We start from the raw sequence: 9,995 nt of genomic DNA, 5'->3' as shown, positions 1-9,995 counted from the left end.
TTAATTTACCGCGTTAAATATGTAATACACTTGATATGTGTGAAAACAACACACTTAAAGGGGAAAATTGTCGCTGATTTTATCAAAATACTTTTTAAATCGATTTATTGCTATTTTTAAATTTACAAATAGTTTTAATGGCTTATAGTGCAGATTTTTAAATATTTATGCTAAGCACGATAAATTAAAAAAAAAAATTAATTTTTCAATTTAATTAATTTTTTTATTTTCCTCATCCATCTTATAGAAAATTGTGGAAAAGAAATTGCAGCTTAATATTGTTTTTTGTGAATACAATTAATTTTTTTTCAGCTGGTAAAAAATTTTTGACCTTTGAGCAGCTATTTATAAAAGTTTATTTTTGTGTAATTTATTTGCAATTATAATTAAAATTATTTTTTTCATTTATTAGTGGGTGAAAACTAAATAATTATTTTTTTTTTCCATAGACATTAAAAAAAATCCTCAAATAATTCAATAAAATAATACAAGTACTCAAGGCATGATCACTTAGATTGACCAAGCATTTCAAATTTTGTTTTTTTTTTTTTTTTTTTTTTTTTCAGAAATATCTGGAATTTCGGAGACAATGTCTCAATATGCATTACTAAAGACTAAGGTGTCGCACGTAGCCATCTACTTACGGACAATACACTGTATACATATGTGTATGTATGTATAACTCTCCATATGTTGGAGTGCAGTGAGGAGACAGTAGCCGTAGATAATGACGCGATATTATGCATAGGAAATTCGGCTCACATCCGCGGGCGTATTCTCCAAGTTGATTTATCGCTGTCTTCATTATTAGGAATGCATATACTCACGTCGGTTGGCCATTATGCCTCACAATCAGTTGTACTTGGTCATATATATAGATTTGTGTGGCTATGGATACATATATGCGTCTGTATGAATGGATACATGATGTTCAGTCCCCCAGTTCTGGAACGTCACAGTACAATGAACATAGGGAGGAGAGTCAAGGAATTATAAGTCAATTATTGATAGCGATATTTTACTAGGAATATTTAATTGTATGAGTTTGATTAGTTATTAAGGTGATATATATTATAATTACATTGTAAACTATTTTATGATTACACACTTAAAAAAAAGTTTTCTGCTCGGCACGATCTACTGTATAGTAAGAGTGAATCGTCACCGGTACGATCCGTAAAGGCTACGAGTAGCAGTCTGGATAGTGACCGTCACGATCTATTCGGTACAATTCACGAAACGTATTACTACCGTTAGTAAGGTAAAAGCCCCAATTATTGACGCTATAAGAGACAAAGTTATGATTTCATTTTTTTTAAGCAATCAAATATAAATATCGATGAATTTTGTTTGTGGTAATGTCTTCAGTAATGTTTTAACTAATCAATTTCTTTTTTTAAAATGATAATCAGTGATATTTACTAATTAATTTTAAATAATTAAATATATGATCTGGATACACCAATTATTGACGGGTTAAAAAACTGATTGATCTAATTATTGACGTACCGTAACCCCAATTATTGACACCCCTACTGCACATGCGTCGAATCATTTGGTTATATTGTTATTTATCAAAAACTTGATATAAAGTAATCAATATTATTAAAGTTAATTAATAATAATTTCTATGAATGAATAATTATTATGAAAAATATAACAATTTATTTAAAAACTTATTTAACACTAAAACACGCCGAGTTATTTGACAGTTAAAAGCCTTGAATATAATCGCGTATATAACGTATTTTACACTTAAAAAAAAAAAGGCGTCATAGCGCTGTCGACTGGCTGTCAATATGGGATTCACCATGAAAATTATGAACTAGTTATTGACTCCCATTATTTAAATATCATAAAGCATACAATTAATTTCGATTATTTAATTTTATAAATATTTCATATATTGTTAAATAAAAAAAAAAATAGATCATATAATTACATGAAAAAATTAATTTAAACTCGGCAGTTAAAAAAAATGCTTTTCTAACCAAAGTTGTTAAGAAAATAGACGCTCGTAAGCTGATTTGATGAACTGGTGCTAACTTTATTTTTTTTTAATAATTAATATTTAATATTTTGAACTGAATGTGATTTTTTTCAATTTTTTAATTAATTAGAATTTAATAAAAATTTATTTGATCGTTATTCTTATTACAGATAATTTAATATATTTAAAAATAATTTAGGGTGTCAATATTTAGACCCCCGTCAGGAATTGGGGCTTTTACCTTATACAGCTTTCCTTACCTCACTCTCCTCTAGATAGTAAAGTGTAGATCGTGACAGTAGCGATCTCGTATCGTGCGGTGTAGAAAACTTTTTTTTCAGTGCACAGTAAGAAATTTTTCTTAAAAATTACCGTGAAAATCACAATTATTATTTTTAACATTAAGGTAAAAGCACCTATTATTGACAAAACCCCCACTATTGACACCCTATTTAATTTTATTATTTCATTATTAAAATCTGTTAATAATCACTATTGTTGATATTTCATGACAATTTTACATATTTTTAAAATTAAAAAATAGTAAAATTTAATTCCAAGGTATAAACTATTTACCGCAAAAAAATGTCATTTTTTCAAGTACACGGAGAGAAATTTATAGGAACCTTTTCAAAAATTATGGGAATGGTTCCTATAATAAAATGATCATTATAGGTATCAATCCTATGCTCATTATAGGGACCATACCCATAGTTTATTGGAAACGTTCCTATACAATAAAGGAATAGCTTCAATATATTATGGGAATGGTTCCTGTAATATTATAGGAATGGTTCCTGTACTATTAAAGGAATGGTTCCTATAATATTATGAGAATGACGCACATAATAATAAAAAAATGTTTATGTTCATAACAATGAATCATTCACTTCAAAAATATAAAGTAATTATCATATATTTTTTTGCTAATTAATTTTTTTTTGTAAATAAAAATTGATCTTTCACTAGAGTGAAAAAATTTCTTTTTCATAATTTTTATTCATGTGTGTACTTAATTTTAAATTGTTTATTCCAACTCAGTTATTATTGTGTTAGACAATATTGCAAAATATTGTGGCAATTCTAAAGTTTCTCTAATAAAAGGGATATTTTCTTACTATACAATTAGAGAAGCAAAGCAAATATAGAAATTCATTGTTTATTTTTGCAATTTCATTTTATTTTTAAAACATATTTTTTTTTTACAATACATACGTTGAATATTTATTAAATCCACCTGTTGGGTATGTACCTTTTAATGTTTATATGAACAATATTACTTACTTTACATATTTCAAATGATGTTATTTGGAAGCAAGTAAAATTATCGAAATTACTAATAATTTCAAATGCTTCAAAGTGGTCATCGAAGTCACAAATAACTTGAGTTGTAATGATAAATATCTCAATATTATTACACATTATCACTATAATATTATGGAAATGGTTCCTATAATATTATAGGAATGGTTCCTATATATTATGGGAATCACGCCGATATTAAGTTATAATTATAGGTATCGTTTCTATAATTATAGAAACCATTTCCATAATTATAGTAACATTTCTCAAAAATTATGGGTACAATTCCCATAATTTAAGTAATCGCTCCTAAAATGGTATAGGAAAACATTTCCTTAAAACTATAGGAAAGATTTCTATATTTTTCTCTCCGTGTAGGCCAAAACTAAATATACGTTTGTAATTTCTTAACAATATCGTTAAGAAAGACCTTATTTCTAAATCCAGATTTCTCAAGGTTTTTTTTCCATAATTTTATTGTTTAAAATTATTTTAGATTATTTATAATCTAAATAACCATATAATTATTTTTTTATTCTCTATCGAGTTAATATTAATTTGAAAATAGAGGATGTCAATGATGGGGACACAAAAATTAACTTGCGTCAACTAACGACTAGGCCATAATGTAAGGTAACCTAACCCTCTCAACATACATATCAACGTATTAATGTTTACATACTATCATGTGATTTTATAAGAATCGAAGTATTTGAGATTAAAAAAAATTGCTAAAAAAAAAACCTGATAAAAAATATAAAAAAGCTAGGTCTTAAACGAATTTTAAAATAATAAAAATTATTGATAGTTTTGCATTAGTTAGTAAAAATGATTATTTTTAACATAAATTTCACTGTAATAAAAGGCCTGTCAATAATAGGGTCAATGGTACGTCAGTAATTGGCTCTTAAAATTTTTTGCTCTGTCAATAATACATATATTTGACTTTTTGGTTTTAAGTTGATATAATAATTATTAAATTTATTGCTATTAAAGTTATTTAATTAAATTATATGAGTAAAAACAATAATTAAGCTTCCCTTTCCGACCAATATCCTGTTACGTGAATGTGGAACGCTTCACGTAATAATTACCGTAACTCCTATTCTTTCCCGCTTCACAGCATTATTTATATTTGTAAAAATGCTTACCGTAAGATGGACGGTGTGACTTAATGTATTTAGAATAAGCGAAAGGAAATTTAGTATAGACCGGATAGCTCAAATGGTAGAGTAGCCGACATGTCTTCGGAAGGTTCTGGGTTCGAATCCCAGTCCGAGCTATCTAATAATTTTTTCTCGCATATTCTATAAACTCACATTAAGATGATCCTCTCCACATTCCTTTCTCAATCCTTTCCTACCAATATCCTGTTACGTGAATGTGGAACGCTTCACGTAATAATTACCGTAACTCCTATCTTTCCCGCTTCACAGCATTATTTATATTTGTACAGGGGAAGGGGAAATTAAGATGTCCTATGAAAGAAAAATTAGGAAAACGGTTGACCCTGAAGGCCATCCCTGCAACTTCCCGCTACTTTCGTAAGTAAGTTCTCAAAAGTGCACTTATTACGTTTTTGAGCTCTTCGAGCTCAAAAATATGATTTTCGTGTAGTTTTGAGCTGTCCGAGCTTAAAAGTCTGATGAAAGTTTAATAAAACACTACTTTTTTAATTTTCAAACCACAATAACTTTTGAATAAATGGACCAATTTTTACGTGGTTAGCAGCATTCGACACAGTTTTTCAAATTCTATGATACATTTTCAAACACAAATTAATCAAACCGGAAATTTCGGTGTGATTCGAAAAAAACACTTTTTTCGATTTCTTTCGTCAACGATAACTCACGAACGAATCAACCGATTTTAACCAGCTTGGTGGTGATCAATGTGGTTTTTCGGTGTTAAGAGCTGATTAGTTTTAGGAATTGATCGGTCAAGCCGTTTGAAAGTTATTAGAAAAAAACCACATTTGAAAAATTTTTTTTCCCAGTTTTTTTGAGATTTCTCAAAATCTACTGGTTCAAACTGGTCTAAATTATGGTCAAAATCTAAGTTTAGTCGAACCCTTTCGAAAGGTGCCAACCGCGATCAAATCGGTCAAGCCGTTCAAAAGTTATGAGAGGTTTACATACATAAACACACACACACACACACACACACACACACACACACACACACACACACACACACACACACACACACACACACACATACAGACATATAGACACCATCGCGGGAATAGTCAGGGACGCTTCCTAGGACCTCAAAACGTCGAGATCTGATAAAAACTCGATTTTCGAAAAACGGGGTGAAAACAATAACTTCCCGATTTTTGAAAATTTTCAATTTTCTTAGCGGGAAGTTAAAAAGTTGACAATATTGATTTGAAACACGATAAATAAATTCAAATATTCATGACCACTCTAATGGTGTCAATAATGGGGGTTTTTACCTTATTCAATAAAGACAAAATGAATATAAATAACAAGAGTTATGCGCAATTAGCTGCACTACCTAACGATTTTCCAATGCACGTTGATCTTACATCGGTAAAATTAAAACTGAAACTCGTTCTTGGACAATAAAAAAATCAATTAGCATTTTATTATACAAGTATATGAATTTCCGTATATCATATCCGTAGAAACTGAAACGTGAGTGCAGACGAAAGGCAAATGAACGAATGTACGAACGAATCAACGAATAAATCTACTTGATGAAAGGAACTCGTACAGAATCCGGGAAACCCCATACACTGTAGGCGTTTTATTTTTTTTTACCAGAGGAGTACCCGCGCTGAGTTACCTCGAGTAACTACCCCACGACATGGGCCCGGGTTACAGACTAATTGGAATTCGTCCGTAGCGGTCGAACCAAGGCTTTCTATAATTGAGACGCAGCCAGATAGAGACAAAATAAAATATATACACATCTATAGCTAAGGGAGAAATATATCTAGAGGTTGCGTTTTTTCTGATATTACTTTTTTGTGGTATTAATTTAATTCGTTTTTTTTTTTTTTTTTTTTTTTTTAACGAAGCAACAATTAGAATGGAAATTTATAAAATTTTGGGAAACTATGTAATAATCTTTAACATAAACTGTAATTAACATAATCTAAGGTCAATTAAAAAAATTAATGAAAACTTGAATAAAAACTATTGAATTAAAATGTCTACAAAAAAATTTCTAATCTGGTCAAATAAAATTATATAGAAAAATAAGAGTAATTTATTATAACTTTTTAATTTTTTTTTTCTTAAAAAAAGAAATAAAAATTTTAATTTTGTAAAAATTTTAATTTTAGAAACTAATTTATGTAATTAAGAGAATAAATGAAATTTTTTATCCAGCATATTTATATGATTAAATAGTTTTTTTTTTTACGTAAATTCTATCTTATTGACCAATGTCTTGACCTTAATATCTGTTTTTTCAAGGTTTGATATATTTTTACACTCATAGTCGTAGTTTGTAGTAAATTCCCTCACTTAAAACAACTTCCATTGAATTCGATTATTTTATAAATTATCACTGACGATAGTTAAAATTTTTAATACTACTTAGCAAATTTCAATATTTTTTACACAAAAAAGTAGTTTAATTTCATTTCGAGGTATAAACAATTTACCAAAAATAAATTTTATTTTTCCAAACAGACTAAAACCGCTTGTATACTTAAAATTTCTCAAAAATTTCAATAATTTTTTATAAAAATGGCAAATTAAGAGTAATAATTATCACTTTAAAATTAAGTTAAAGTGTTATTTTGCGGGATTTTCCTTAAAAAAATCAATAAAAAGATATTGATACCCGGGTCGAAAAATTTAAACTGATTTTAAGCTAAATGATCTGCATTTGAACTTATTGATCTGTATTTGAATTTTCAAAAACATTTTCATCTGTATTTGATCTACTATTCAAATTATTTTTGATCTGTTTTAAGTCTAAATAACCTTTTAGTAAAATAATTGAGCAGCTATGAATATTTTATGCTGTTTCTAATCTGATGAGACTAAAAAGTTTTAAAAGTTTGATTGGCTTTTAGTCTAGTTAATTTATAAATGAGCTTTATGTATTGTTTTCAAATTCAATATGAAATCTTATACTGTTTTTGATCTACAATTTTCACTCTAAATGTTCGAAGGCCAAAAGTCGACTAAGATGGTGACATAATTTTTTTGACTCAAAAGTGTCTCATTAAAAATTATAAGTCGCATTTATTTAAAAAAATAGATTGATTTATAATATATTCATGCGCTCTCTTGTTTTATGGACTGAACGTAGATTATAACCTTACATCTGTCATATTTATTTGTCATAGCTTAACATTTCATGGATTATAAAAGTTTTGTAACTGCGAATATTAGTTGCAGTGATAACTAATAAATTTGTATTAACCCTTCAGCACTCTCGCTATGAGATTTTCTCTCACGCTCATCAATAACTCAAATTTTCTTTCAAATTTCAAATGGAATGACTATGTGATTTTTTTTCTATCTGTCAAAAAATTAATATTATTTCAGATTGCAATATTATTATTTTAATTGTTCTATACTATAAAAAAATAAAATAAATTCTATTAACTCTGTGAGATATTTTCTCATCGCAATAGTAAAGTAGGGGGGTCAGAATTTAAAAAATCGGGTCTGATCGGTACAGTTCGGAGGTTCCCGTAAGAGTGCATTTGTGTTTGGATGTATTATTATTAAATATTATAAATAAATTTTTTATCTCAGGAATGTGGACAAGATAGGATCATAATAATAATGTAATTTGTTATTATGATCCTATCTTGTCCACATTCCTGAGATAAAAAATTTATTTATGATAACTATGGACGATAATATTTACTTTAATTAAATATTATTTTTAAATAAGTCAATTTTTTTTTGTTTTAAGAAATTTATTTTATTTAAGATTTTTTTAATTAAAGGGACTATAAGCATGCGTGCGCTTCCACATAAGGCGTGAGAGTTTTTCTCATCGCGCGAGTAATGATAGTAAATCGTTTTGCGAGAGTGCTGAAGGGTTAACATACGTATATAAAATAGTTCTTCTCATCGTTTGATTATGGATCTAAATCTAGAGTTTTTTAATTATTGTTATTAAACACAATGTGAATACATCGACAAGATTAAAATGTTGACAAGATGACAAGATTAATGTTAAATTTTATACTTTCACGCATCATTTAATGAGCGGTATTCACTATTTGTTAGTGCGAAGAATACCGCTTGATATACATTGCACTACGAAATAGTGAATAATCACTATTTCAATTTCAGAGAATGAAAAGCTGTGCCCTGTAGAGGATCTTCGAGGACATGAATAAAATAATAATAAATAAATAAATAAATATATTATTATTATATATTATTATTTTTATTATTATTATTACTATCTAATTCGTAAAAAGTCTGTTTTTGATCTACAGGAGATCAAAAACCGACTAAAAATTATGCAACGTTTTGGTCTGTTTTTGACCTTGATGCGATCAAAACCAGTTAAATGATTGTGACAATAAAAGTCTGATTTTAGTCTTGAAACAATAGAAAATAATTTTATTATAACATTAAAAATGATCTGAAATTGGTCTGAATTGGGAATAGTATGGACAAAAACAGATTAAATTCTCATATAAAATAGATACACATAATAAAATTAAATTGAATGAAAAATATTAAAAATTTTTACTAATCATAAAACAGACTAAATTTTTTGACCCGGGTAATCAATTAAGCTTATCTAAGTCAATTAAATTGCTCTCTATAGCGAACAAAAGAGTCATTAATTTTAAAGTAATTATGAATCGTCGCGTTCTTGAAGATAATTGGTAATTCGTTACAATTAAAAAATACCCATGAATATTTTGGTAAAAACCAAAGCGATAAAAAAATATCGGTAAAACCTAATCAAATTCTTACATTAATAAATTAGATGCGCTTTTGTAGGTCGAGTTTTTCATATTGAATTATGTCACGTGACTATCGCTAATCAATGAGATAATTCGTCGTAAATTTCATATAAATACCAAGGACATTTTTGATTCTTCATCAGTGTCTTCGAAGGAAAGTCTAATTGTCTAAAATAATCTTCGTAGTAAAGTAAGTAGTTTATTTAATTACTAAAAAAATAATTTGATGTAAAATATTATTCTAAACTTGTATTAAATGTATATCGCTGTATAAGTATAAAAATTCTTATTGTTACAAAAAATCAACGCTTGAAAAAACTTTTCAAACTTTAAAATTTTGTAATTTTCTAAAAAAAATCGCTGTTTTAAAATTATATAAATGAATAAATGAAAAATTTTTATTTTTCAGATTCTATTATCTTATTCCAGTGACAAAAATGATGAAAGTATTTTTAGCAACTGTCACCGTCATGCTTTTGATTACAATAGTGTCTTCATGCCATTATTCTGGTGAATATGTAAGTTAATAAAAAATATGTAAAGAATTATTCTCGAAATATAGATAATCCAGCAATCAATAGTTATCATAAAATTATATTTTTTTTCAAAACCTAGTGCACTTGGGACAGTGATTGCTGCGACAGATTGTGCTTAAAAGGCTGGAACAAATGTAGATAAATACATGTAATTTCTTCAATTCGAAAAATTGATCGGTTCCTCTCCAGACAAGAATTTCTTTTCTACGATCAATCTAATGAGAAAACAACTTATAAATGATGT

The sequence above is a fragment of the Cotesia glomerata genome, linkage group LG9 (genome assembly GCF_020080835.1).
Source record: "Cotesia glomerata isolate CgM1 linkage group LG9, MPM_Cglom_v2.3, whole genome shotgun sequence".
Classification (NCBI taxonomy): Eukaryota; Metazoa; Arthropoda; class Insecta; order Hymenoptera; family Braconidae; genus Cotesia; species Cotesia glomerata.
This window is presented reverse-complemented; position numbering follows the sequence as displayed.